Consider the following 13,124-nt stretch of genomic DNA (forward strand, 5'->3'; position numbering starts at 1 on the left):
GTGCAAGCGAAGCGGCCTGACTCGACTCTCTCCTCCCGCACAGTTGCCCTAAAATTGGCTGCAGCCACACGGATGTGAGAATGTCTGATCTCATCCAGGACGAAGCGCTTCGGCGGGCGATCGAAAGCCACAAGAAGAAGCATCCTCCGTCAGAGTAGACAAAGCCACCCGCCCGCGGGGAAGCGCTCAGCCTACCTCCTGCCCCAGCCTCCGTGGACGGCTGTGCTTGTCCAAGCACGTGGACCGGCCGCACAGCTTACTCCGGGGCAAAACTTGAAGGTTTTAAGTGTAATTGAAAGCATTTTTTTCTATGTTACAATAAAAATTCAAGGAAATTCTATTGTTTATTTTTAAGTATTCTGTAATTTTAAATAAAACTTTGACTATCTGCCGTGTGTCTTGTCTGCCCACCTCCCGAGGTGTAAACACTTGCAGTGCTGCAGGCGGGCTGGTGCCAGGCCTTTCTGTTTTTAATACTTCAGGCTGTTTTTTATAGTTTTAACTAAACAGTGTCTTTCAAGGGATATTCAAAACGGAAATACGTAGAAACAGCCAAATTGCAAGCATTTTCTATCATTGAGCAATAGCATGAGGTCATAAAGCAAAGCCAGTTTACTTACCTATATCTACTTTGTATATCGGCAGCTCCAAATGTGCAAATGCTTTCCTTTGTCACTCCGACTGGCACAGCACGCTCCCGGAGCAGGCTTATCGGTGCCGTGACCATCGGTGCCATGATAACCGCCACCCACAGTGGAAACAGCCCTCCCAGAGCCCGGAATGGCATCTGTGGGCAGCGGCCCCATCCTGCCTGCTCCCCACCTTGTGTGGGGGCTCTCTATGAGTGGCTTACCCGGCCTTGGCCTCAGTTCTTCAGCCACAAAATGAACATGTTGAGCCTGACGTTCTCAAATGGCCCTTTAGCCCCGAGAGTCTGTGGACTTACAACTAGCAGCATCTTAAAATTGAATATCATTGATTATATTCTAATTGTGTCGAGAGTGCTAATCTATTAACAGTCTCCACAGCACACTTCTATCAGCTAGAATAGTTAATGAAATCAGACGAAGCACACCCTGACCGCACTAGGAAACCCAGGATAGCTTAATAACGGCCGACGTTTATTGAGCACTAACCGTGTGCCAGGTGCTATGCCAAAGTGCTTTACATATACATCACTCCTATAGTCGTCACGGCCTGATGCGGGAGCTACAGTTATTATTCTCACTTCACAGATAAGTAAAACAAGGCACAGAGAGGTAAAGTAACCCACAGAAGTTCATAGAGCTAGTAAGTGGCTGAGCTGGTAGAGTAGGTTGTCTGGTGTCAGGATCTGGATTCTTAATCCCACACCTGCCTCTTCCCGCCCCCCCCCCACCCCCTATTTCTTTAGAATCTAAGAATATATTCAAAGTCCACTTTAAAAACTGAACCTTTTGGTCTACAGCCATGCCACCCTGAACAAGCCCGATCCCGTCTGATTCTGGAAGCTGAGCGGGGTCAGGCCTGGTCAGTACTTGGATGGGAGACCACCTAGGAAGACCAGGTGCCATAGGCATAAAAAATAAGGGATTGTAAAGCTGACAAGGTCCTTGTAGTCTATGAGGTCAACCAAGGGCTACCTCACCTAAAATAAATTAATACATACATACACACGTACATACTGAACCGTCTGTAAATAAACGTGTGTGCAAAAACTGACATCTAAGAGGCAGCGATGGCCATGAAAGAATGACATTTGAGTTTAAAAGCATTGTCTTAAAACAGCAGAATTAATTTGGAAATATTTTCATGGAATTCAGAAAGTGGTATGCTACAAACTGAATGATTTCGAATTTCTTAAGATGCTTTATCTAAGTCAGACTTCCTGAGGAAATGATTATGTTTAAGCCAGAACAAACATACTTTTCATGGAATGTGGTTCTTTTGTGAAATACTTTGTTTCCTAAACAGATAGAGATGAGCGTGAAATGCTCGCCCAAGACTCAAGCTGCATTTTTCTCAACTCCTTCCAAAGAGAATCCTGATATTAGTGTAAATACCAATATCTGTTAGAAAAATGCAAAGTGTTCCACTGTGGAAAAGGGATAATATTCGTGTCCTGTGAAGCTTTTTTTTTTCTTTAGTCTTCTGATACTATATTTTGTATATATGTCTGGCCAATTAAAGAATTTGAAGTTTTATATCAAATTTATGTGCATCTTTGAAGATTTACCATTTGGTTCTCATGATCAATCTGGCATGTGTGTTGCATTTATGTTATGAGAGTTTTCCCAAAAAAGTGAAAACTTTTCTCCAAATGAAATCACATTTTTCTGACGAGAGATTCAGTAACATAAGACAGACGAAAGGGGAGCAGCGCTAGTCGGGGGGGGGGGGGGCGGGAGGGGGTCCCCTCCTCCCCGGGGCAGCCCTGCGGTCCTGCCTCAGGTCACCCAGGACTCCACGAGTGACATTTGAAGCCACACTACACATGGTAGCTACATCATTTTTTGTTTTCCTGATATGACTGATTTAAGACTTGGACAATTGTGTGAACGTGACATTTTTAAAAAACACTAGTTCCTTAAGAAGCTTCCAGTTGAGTGAGTGTAAAACGTGACCACAAACTCCAGAGGATGAAATGATTTCTTTCTCACCTTATGTAAAGCCTCAGGCACAGAGCGTCCAGCCTGAAGTGTCTCCTGCAGTGAGGCTGCTCCCCGAACTCTCCCCAGCTGAAGTTTTACGTGAGGAGAGAAATTGCAGACCTCAGACAAACCGAGGCCACCAAGAACTGGTAGCTGGCTACACACCAGGCTCAGGTCTAAGTGCCTTAAATGTGTCACCTAAGTGAATCCTCCCTACAACCCTAGAAGGTAGTGCTTCTCACCCCCATTTTACAGAGGAGGGAACAGGCTCAGAGTCGTCAAGCCGTTGGCCTGAGGTCACGCGCGGGTGTGGTACAGCCCGTAGTGGAATGGGACAGTGAGTTCAGAGGGAGCTCGTGCTGACCCGCGAGCATCTGGGCCCACAGAGGACACAAATGCGCCTCTGCCCCATCTTCCTTATTTCTGTTCCCGAGACCACCGTGTCCCAGGCTTGCAGGCCCCAGTAGGTTAGCATGGCCTGGGGCTGGGGTGAGAACGGCGAGTAACTTCGAACAAAGGGTCACTTGGAAGTGAAGGAAAGGTTCTAAAACTGAATCGTGGAGGTCGCACAACTGTAGATTCACTGAAAGTCACTGAACCCAACACTTAACACAGGGGAATCGTATGGGCCATGAATGATACAAACAAATAGGCTGAGGGGGATGTCCTTCCTCTTGGTCATTTGCAATATTTGAGCAGCTATAGGAGCTCTTGGTGCCCAAAACTCAGCTGGTACCCACGTCTCTAGCAATCTTCTAAGAGGAGTTTTTGAGTCTTAATTGTAAAGATGAGAGTGTAATAATTTTATCCAAGCCTCAAGAAATCCAGGATTAAAAGAAGCGATTACTAAAAACGAAAACTGGTAAGCGTTAATAAGTGGAGAAAATGGATAAAATTAAATAGCTAGCGATTGATAGCAATAAGGAACTTAACTTCGCCTATTTCTATCTTTTGTCTCCCAATTACATACTTGTCTTCTATGCCGTAATCACCAACAGTTATCAATAGTTCTAATTAGCTACTTTTACTTTTTAAAAGTATAAAGGGGCGAAAACCCCGGACAGTTCTCTTCTCTGTTCACCCTGCCACTGAGAAGGATGAAATTCGGTCCCTAAAGGTGGCCTGGTGGACAGAATAACCCAAATGTATGACAAGATCATAAATATTTATGACCACAGAAAGAAACATTTAGTGGGGATATTTTTTTTTTTTATGAGCAAATACAGAATCGATTTTCAAACAAAAACAAAAAGAAAAACCAAGATACATTTCTAAAAGGAAGCCACTCACAGGCCATCCTCTGTCATAAACAGGATGTAAACCCAAAGTGCAGTGCTGTTTAAGAAAGAGTCAGATGCTGCCGGAACTCGTGGGAAAGGTGGTCGTTCCGAGTCAGGGAAGACGGCCCCCGGGCTCTGCGTGGGGCCCCGAGCCGAGCTGTCCGCCTGGTTATGGTCGCCACAGTTCGCAAGGAACGTGGAGACTCTGATTAGTACAGAGAACAGTAAAACCAAGGCCAAGGATGATGAAACATGGACTCAGTCCTGAAAGGAAATGGGATGTTTTTGCCCACAGACGAAAAAACTGAGGCTTCTGTTTTATACAAAACTTGGGACTCTAGGAGGAAGACGCTATGAGGCAATTAACAAGTACCACGGGAGGGCCAACTAAAGGTTCTTTGATGCTCAGAAGAAAAAAGTGACTGTTAACATCTTGGCGCAAGGGGCACTTACCCAGGAACCCGTAGATCCCCAAGAGGCTGTGGATAAATTCGGAAGGTTCATGAATTAGTGGGGGGGGGGGGGGGAGGCGGGGACAGGAATCACATCTTTACTTTTACTAACCTCTAACTGGAACTTAGCCTTTCCTACGATTACAAATGTCGGCAATGAATTCCAGTAGAATTAGCAGTAGTACCTGTGACTTCATCACCAAAAAAGAATGATAAATATTTTCATATTGCATTTCTGTTCCTGTAAAGATAAATTTAGACTTACCTCATCTTTTAACGTACAGTATTTAGTCAGCTTTCTGGCAATGATGGACTAAGAAAAGTTGGATTTACCCTCTCGCCTTTAACAACTAAAAGTCTGGACAACATATATGAAACAGTAGTTTTCAGACACTGGACAAAATGACAGGAATACGACTCTTGTTTGCTGCCTGGAGAGTTCCAGGCCACTGGAGAGAAGTAGGGGACGCGGGTCTACCTGCGCAGAAAAGCTGAAGATTTAGGGAGGCCAAGGAGCTAGAATCTGCAAATCATAGGGCTGAAGAGGACAGAGCTGCTCAAGCAGGAAGCTCTGGAGATGTGCGAAGGGTCCCGCTAGAGTCTTCAGCCGAGTCATCATCAGCCATGCCTGAGGAAACTACCTGAGGCCCGGAAAGAACCTTCCCGAGGGTCAAAGGGAACCAAAACCGGAACTCACACAGGCTTCAAAATGTTCCTTCTCCCATCAGCCGGCGTGGAGCGAAGTTGGCCCCGGACAAAGGGACGCGCTCGTCCCACTTAGCAATGCTTGAAAGCGAGCCTCGAAAGCAAGGGAAGGCAAACTTGTGTGTGAAGGCCCAGACGGTAAATATTCTCAGCTTGACAGGACATATGGTCTCTGTCACAATGACTCGGTTCTGCCATGGTAACGTGAAAGCAGCCTTGGACAATATGGAAATGATTGATAGTGGCTCTGCGCCAATGAAACTTTTGTTTACATACACTGAAGTTTTAATTTAATATCATTTTCACATGCCACAGAATATTCTTTGGATTTTTTTTTTTTTAATCGTTCGAAAATGTAAAAACCATCCTTAGCTCATGAGCAATACGAAAACAGATAGGAAGCTGGATTTGGCCCCCGGGCTATACTTTGCTTACTTCTGATCAAAAAGATTATACTGTCTCTAGTTAACCGTGTCCCAGAATAATTTAACTGTGTCCCAAATTTAACTGTTTCCCAAAATACTTAAAAGAACACCAAAAATAAATAAATTAATAAAAGAAATCTAGCCCCTAACAGTGTCAAATTTACCATGTCTGGCATCCAATCAAGAAGTTCCAAGCATGCAAAAAAAAGTGGGAAATGTGATCTATAATGAGGAGAGAAGTTATTCAATGGAAGTAGACTCAGAAATAACACCGCCGATAGAATTAGTACAGCAGGACATTAAAACAGCTATCGAACATATGCTCCACGTGTCCAAAGAGAGAGAGGGAAGCACGGGATGCTGTGGAGAGACATGGAAGATGTAAAAACGGCGCCGGTCAAATTTCTAGAAAGATAACGTAGACCGGCAATGAAAACCACACTGGACAGGGTTAACAGCAGATTAGACACTGCTGTAGAAGTAACAGTGAGCTTGAAGATACAGCACTAGAAACTAAATGAACTGAAACACAGGAAGAAAAAGGTACAGAAAACACACGCACACACACACACACACACATAACACACGCACACACACACAGGAATCAGTAGACAGCGTTGGTGAGCTGTGGGACAGTGTTAAGCAGCCTAACACACAGAAGGGGGACAAAGAAAAATATTCGAAGAAATAAAATACAGTATGTATTAAACCTGCTGTTAGATCTTATTTACTGTGTTAATAAAGAAGCATATCTACTAGATCACAAATTTTCAAAAAGTTTTAATAACTATTTCCGATATAATTGGTTTACTTTGTAATCTTAGCTTTTAAAAGCACTAATCTGAAAGGGGGTGTAACACTTCGCCAGACCGCCTAAGGGTTCAGGGTACCATGGAGGTCGAGATCCCAAGTGGTACTGGTACACGCTCAGGTGTGGGCCTCTGCCACGGTTCTAGGGCATTCTCTGTCGGGGTCTGCTGTGATCCATACATCTCCAGCACCTAACACAGAGCCTGGTACCTCGAAGTTGCCCACTGATTGTTTCAGGAGGCATTAAAAAAAAAAATGTTCTCTGTGTCCTTGGAAGATTAAACACGAAATAGGAATAAATTAGGAATAGATGGGAATTCATGCTGACGAAGGTCCTCCCCGGCCAATGGGATTTGCCGTCTGTCAGTCCACCCACCTCGTTTCGTATATGCTTTCCCGTCGGTCCTCTCTACAGCCCTGGTCCTGGTGAAGAAGCTGGGGCCCGAAGACCGATTCTTTACCCAAGTCTCTGAGTTTGCGAGCAATGGGACCAGACCCTCCCAAAGCAAGTCCCCCCCCTCCCCCGGGCCAGAGCTGTGGCTGGACAGGAAAATACTTCAAGTCAACCAAATCCGGGGCCGGACCCTGGAGCGATTCTGTGAAGTCCTTGAGGGAATCCCAGCCTTAGCAGGATCTTGGGGGCGGGGGGGGGGGGGGGCCATGCTCTTCTTTCTATCCCTTGGGGGGTCTAATTCCCTTTCATTAAGGTGAACTCATACATGGCACTGGGGAGTGGCAGTTAGGGAAGCAAAGATACCATGAGAGCATGCCCCAGCTCCTGGCCCTGCCCTAGCCACTCACAGCCTGTCACCTCTCACTTTCTTCGAAGCCTCCCTCGGGGCCTCTTTCTTGATTCTGTTGATAAGCAGTAGGGGGCGGGGCTCGGGAGGCTCCATTTGCTTTAGGCAGCACCTCATAGTCACACTTCGGAAGATCCCCCGTTCTTGCTACCTGCATCTGATTTCTGATCCCCAAGACAAGTCAAGTCCCCCACTTCACCATAATGAAAGACGAGACCCTACATCATTGAAATGATTCTTCTGCTAAATGCAGGAGTGATACTATGAATAAATAATTCAGGGTTGGTTAGAAGACAGAACAGCAAGACCGTGGAACCTTCGGGATCAGGGGGTCCCGCTGCCGGCCCCCGAGTCGGGCGGTGGTGATGAGACCGTCCTTGCCCTTTATTTCCTGCTGTCCTGCTGCACTGCGTACTTTCTACCTTGTGACTTAATGTGGGTGTCTCATCGTTAAATGCAGGTGCCAGGCCTCATTCCAGAGAGACGAAGTCAGAATCCTGGGAGGCAGGCCCAGGAATATGCATTTTAACCAGCTTTCCCGCTCATCGTGAGTCTCGCTCCCCACGTGAGGACTATGTACGCACTTGGCACGCAGGGGAAAGGGCCAAATGAATTACGCATTGGGCTAAGAAAGCCAAAGGCAACGACGTCCACATACGCACTTAGAACTATAGCTATTGAAACACCACATTCTTATGTCAAAAGCTCAAAAAAAAAAAAAAAAAAGAGAGACCATAGGTAAATACCAAAAATTGTACATCATAGTCTTTTTTTTTTTTCCTTTAAAAAAGAAAGACAGAAAGACGCTTCCGATGCGGTGGAAGCCTGATGGCCGGCGCCCTCCCGAGTCCCCGCGTCCCTCCCTCCCTCCCTGCCTTTTCAGATGTCGCCGCACAGGCGGTCTCGAATTGCCCCACTCGGCGGCAGCTGTTCGTCTCGGTCTCCCAGGGTCTCCCACGGTGGTGAAGTAGCAATTAAAACAAAACAGAGAACAAAACCTCCCTTGCTCTGCTTTCCAGAGAGACGGAGAGAGGTGGAGAGAGGGAGAGAGAGGGAGATCTCTAGCCACCCCTTCAGCGGGATCCAGGCTCAGTCAATATCATTGCCATGAATACTGGATTCTTCAAGAAAATAGTGTCTCCCAAACTCCAACTGTTCAAACTCCTCTGTGAGACTTTTGCCATACCCACCTGTGGACTGTATTATTATTCGCTTATTTTTTTTTTTTTCACCTGAATCGAATCACTTTAAAAACTGTTTCTCTTTCTCCTAAAAAATAATATCTATGAAATCACTGGTTTGATGTGCTAAGTATATTTTAAAACATATTCAAGTAAATACACAATTCTTAAAATAAAAAGAAGGAGGTGTCTTGAAGCACCTCCGATCACCCTGGGTGGCCCTATGGGAAACTCTGGCATAGAGCAGAGCTAGGGGTTCAGGCCAGTGCCCAAAGCCTTCCCACAAGAACCTCCCTCCGTACGCTGCCAGGGCTGAAATAAAGAAGTCCCTTGAGAGTAGGTTGACACCAGCATGAAGCTTCGGCTATTAATCATCAAGGCGCACCGCCCACCCACTGCGGTTGGGAATTCGGCATGGACTGGCAGAAAGGACAGGCAGGGGGGGAAGGGGCGGGGTAGGTTGCTGACCGATGGGTCTGAGTTTCACATGAGAAGTGCAAGCTGGGGAACGTGGCTTTCGGGGCCTCTGGGCCGCCCGTGCTGGCTCACACTCACGCCGCTCAGCCAGGCATTCCCATTTCTCCCCGAGTCAGTCATCGTGTGCTTACCAGCACATCCCGTCTGCTTCCTGGAGGCAGGTGACGTCCCTGCCAATCATGGGAGCTGCCCAGGGAGAAGCCAGCTGCTGGCACTGTGGAGCGCTGGCGTTCAGCAAATCGATTTTTCCTGTGGGCCTGTGTTTGCCTTCGAGGCCATGCTCTGCATCTAGCCTCATGTCAGAGGCCGCGTTTACTGCCGGCAGAGGACTATGCCAGCTTCACGCCGCACGGAGCCGGAGGTGCGGTGGCAGCCGGCTGGCTGCTGATGGCTCGGCCAAGTGGACGCCGTACCACGGGCGTGAGAGGGGCGGCCGCGGAGGGTGCGTGTCAAGTCGCGGATGAGAGCCCAGCTCTGGCTGCCGGGCGGGCCCTGAGGGATTGCGACATGCTTTTCGCTGACCTCAGCTCTGCAGAGCCAGGCTCTCAGGGAGCGAGGCCGAGGGGACTCAGGGCACCCTTGAGCGTTTTTCCCAGAACGGCTGGGCATGTCAGAAGACCCAAGTTCCAATTTCACTCTCTTTCTCACCAGCTGTGACCTGAGATGACTCCGTTAACCCATCTGCCTCTTGGGGACTTCACCTGTGCCAAGCTGCCGTTCCCTACACCTCCACATGCCTCCTGGGGCCGTTCAGATCCAGTGGGATGTGACAAGTAGAATGAGTTGAGTGCTAATGGGGAGAAGCCTGGCTGGATGCTGGGGGAGCCCAGGACACCTCGGGCCCTGTTGCCGTTTTTAGGCGTCCCCAGTATATTTGAATGAATGTGAAGGCGTGACACTCAAACAATGCTAAGTGCCCGCCGGACTTGCAGTAGGTTCCCTTGGGCGTGGACAGGGGTGAGGAAGGACCAGATTGGAAGGTGGGGCAGTTAATTTTTCTAAAATACGTCGTCATGTCTTTACGATCAACTGAATCTTTTTCAAAGATAATTATAGAGAGTCGAATTGTGCAATCGGATCCATGAGGCAGACATAGTCCCTCAGGAGGCAGAAGTGAGAAAGCCCTACAGGCTGCGAGTAGTCAGAAAAGACTACATGCACCAGTGAGGCCTGACTTGGGCGATGAAGAAGGGAACGACCTGGGCAGGTGGGGTGGAGCAAAGCCATCCTCTCAGGGGACCAGCGCGAGCAAGTGCCAGAAAGCTGGACCTCAGAGTGTCAAGAGTGACGGAGAAAGGAGGCCGGGCGGATAAGCACCCAGGCTCACGCCGGGCACTCGGGCCCACACACGGACCCATCACGTGCCAGGTCAGTATGTACTTACCGTCCGAGCACGCAAGGTCTGTAACGAATACTAGAAATGTCAGCACTTCATTCATTTAAGAGACGACAAAGAAAGCGGTTTAAAGAGGTCGGGGCGTGGGGAGCCAAAACAGTAAGCGAAAAGACCCAGCGTGAGTTAAACCACAGAAAATGTAGAAAGAAGCTGTGCTGAGGGATTTAATAAAATTTCCACATCTTAAAAGTGCCCTGGGTGGGGTCTGGGAAGTGAAAGACAGAGTCGTTTGTATCATCCTTTTCTCCCCCGAGGAAACCAGACAGCCACTCTCGGCCTCGGCCCCGGCTGCCTGAGGAAGCGGTGAGGCAGCCACACCTACAGCTCACGATAAAATCTGAGACCAGACTGCGAGCTGTGCAGGGGACGCACGTGGAGCTCAGGACGGATGCCGGCCTGACCCACAGCTTCCCGCCTCTCCACATACCGGTCCCTCCCAAACGTCCAGGGGACAAACAGGGGCCTCGGGACCGGCATCCTGGGCTGGCGTTCCCCCAGAGCCCAGAGACTGGCCATGGGATTTGCAGCGAGTCCTTGACCTCGCTCAGCCTCAGGTCCCCTCTCTGTGAGTTGCAAGTACAAGGACCTCTGGCCAGGACGGTGACATGAGACGGGCCTCGGCCAGGGGACGGCCCCCCGTCCTGCCTGTGTTGTGTATTCACGGCACGGACAAGCAACGCGGACACGGCTGTGGCTGCGAGGGTGGCCTCCAAGGGAGAAAGATGCTTTCTCTGTCACTTCGCCTGCTGGCAGCCTCCTGTCTCTGGACTCGTGGCACTGAGGCGGGGTGCGGGAGTCAGAGAGGGATGCAGGAGTCACCGGGCTTCCTGGGCTGGCCACCCCACACAGGCTGTGGAAAAGGGCACCCCCATTTCCGGGAGCTCTACCCAACACCTCACCCAACAGATTCATGACCCGCATCGGCAAGTTGCATCAGCAAGTTGGAGGCTTATGTCAATGACTTAGCCGAGGCCATCACTTTGCATTGGCAAATCTGTCCTCTGAACTTGACCATGCTGTTGCTGGGATTTGCTGTTTGACGTATGTGCACATGGTGGGGTGGGGGAGGGGGAGGTGGAAGCCCATCCCGTCCCCTTCCTGGCTGTCATCTACGTCTTCCGGAGACGGCTCTGCAGCGGCGGCTGCAGAAGGCGAACCTAAGGGTCTGAACGGCAGCTCGGCCCCCGGCTAGCGCGGGCGTGTATTTGGAGCAAGTTTCTTTCTGCCCCTCGGCCTCAGTTTGCTCATCTGTAGAATGGGGGTCATTGGGAAGATAAATCCGAGGACGTACGTGAAGCGGGAAGGCAGGGCCTGGCACGCCGTGTGCGCTCAGCGTAAGGACCTATGTCAGCAGCTTCGGCCCATGAGCCTTTATCGAGTATCTACACTGCGCCCGGCGTCTGGGCTCGAGGGCTACGGCAGCGAGCGAAGCAGAAAAGGTGTGATGGGGGATGGACAGTAAACAGGCAGAGAGCAAGATGCCTGGCAGGTGCATGGTGACAAGGACCCGGGAGGAAGATGGAGCCGGGCGGGAGGAAAGCGTGGTCGTTGTAAACAGGATAATTAGTAGAGGACGTGAGAATGCGCGATTCAAACCAACACCAGAAAGGTTAGCAGAGGATACGGGGCTGGCGATGGGGGGTCTGTCTTGATCTTGGACCAGCTGTTCCTTTCTCAGGCCCTGCTCGCCGGGCCAACTCTCTCCCTTTCCCCGTCGCTCTGCCTTTGGCCCAGACAGAATGCTCCACCTTCCCCGCAGCCCTGAGGCCCCCGCCTGCCTGTGGCCTCCGCAGGTGCTGCTCTCTGTCTGGACTCTTCCTTGAGTGCTCAGCAGCTCTCCTCGCCTGGCCAGCTCCTGGTCCCTCAGCACTCAGCTTAGCCGCCCTGCCCTCCACTAAGCCTCGCCGACCCGCTGCCCCCCGCCCAGTGGTCTCGTTAGGTGCTCGGCCTCCGGGTTCCCGCCGCCGTCTGTAGCACCCCCGTCGCGACACGAAACGCGGGGGTCCCTCCGAGCAGGGAAGGGTGCCGCCGCTGCACCGCCACCTGGGACCGGCGCCACGCATGTGTCGGAGGAGCACACGGAGGCGGGAGAACGTCTCCCGCCCTGGGCGCCCCCCCTCCCAGGGCTGTTCTAGGTCCTGGAACATGGAAACGCACGTCGTGATCGCCCGGCCCCAGGTCCCAGGTCCAACAGCGCCCTTCCAGCTTCACCCTCTGGGGTCCCCTCCCTGTCCTCCAGAAACTTGCCGAGAGCGTGGGCAGGGGAAGAACCCCCTTCCTGGAGGAGGCACGGGGGGGGGAGGGGGTCCTTTCCGGGGACGTCCCCAAGGCGCCCGAAGTGTTCTCGCCACCGCTCCATCGCATGTCGCGAGAGCGACGCGAAGAAACTCACAAAGTTCTAGGGGGATCTCGTCTTTCGTTAATATCGGGAGGATCCCTGAGATGAGTGAAAATGGAGGCAAAAGTTCAGAAAAAGATCCCGTGAGAGAAAGTGAAAGAGGAGCCGAGAGCCTTTCATCCGACATGTGCCGGGGACCTGCCCCGTGCCACCCTCCTGCCAAGGCACTGGGCGTGGAGGGATGGGAAAGTCCCCGTCCCAGCAGAGGCCTGAAGCGTGGAGCCATGAAGATGGAGTCTGGGTGCTGCTGAGTCTTGTGAAGGGCCCAGGAGGAGGCCTTCTGGATAGTGTTTTTTTTTTTTTTTTTTTTGCAGTGATACACTGTTTTTCTGTGTCATGCCCGGCGGAGCCAGTAACAGACTTGTGGCCTCAGCCGGGGCTTCCAGAAGTGTGGTCCTGGGGGTCTAAGTTGGAAGGTCAGAGGTCTTATTCAATGGAAGAGTGATGAACCTTCTTAGTCCACGTCCTTGCTGTGAGGGCACCGCCCACAGGCCCCTCCCAGCCCCAAGCTGCCAGGAATATTGGCTCCTGGAGCTCACGACTGGGTCCCTCTGCCTTCCCCAGGCACAG

At 50.5% G+C, this 13,124-nt stretch overlaps 1 pseudogene; it reads left to right on the top strand.

Moving 5' to 3' along the window:
- The first annotated feature begins 1,439 nt into the window (after positions 1-1,439).
- LOC118612309 lies at positions 1,440-1,558 on the top strand (annotated as a pseudogene).
- Positions 1,559-13,124: the final 11,566 nt, after the last annotated feature.

This window comes from Rousettus aegyptiacus, unplaced genomic scaffold (assembly GCF_014176215.1).
Source record: "Rousettus aegyptiacus isolate mRouAeg1 unplaced genomic scaffold, mRouAeg1.p scaffold_m13_p_15, whole genome shotgun sequence".
NCBI classification, from domain to species: Eukaryota; Metazoa; Chordata; class Mammalia; order Chiroptera; family Pteropodidae; genus Rousettus; species Rousettus aegyptiacus.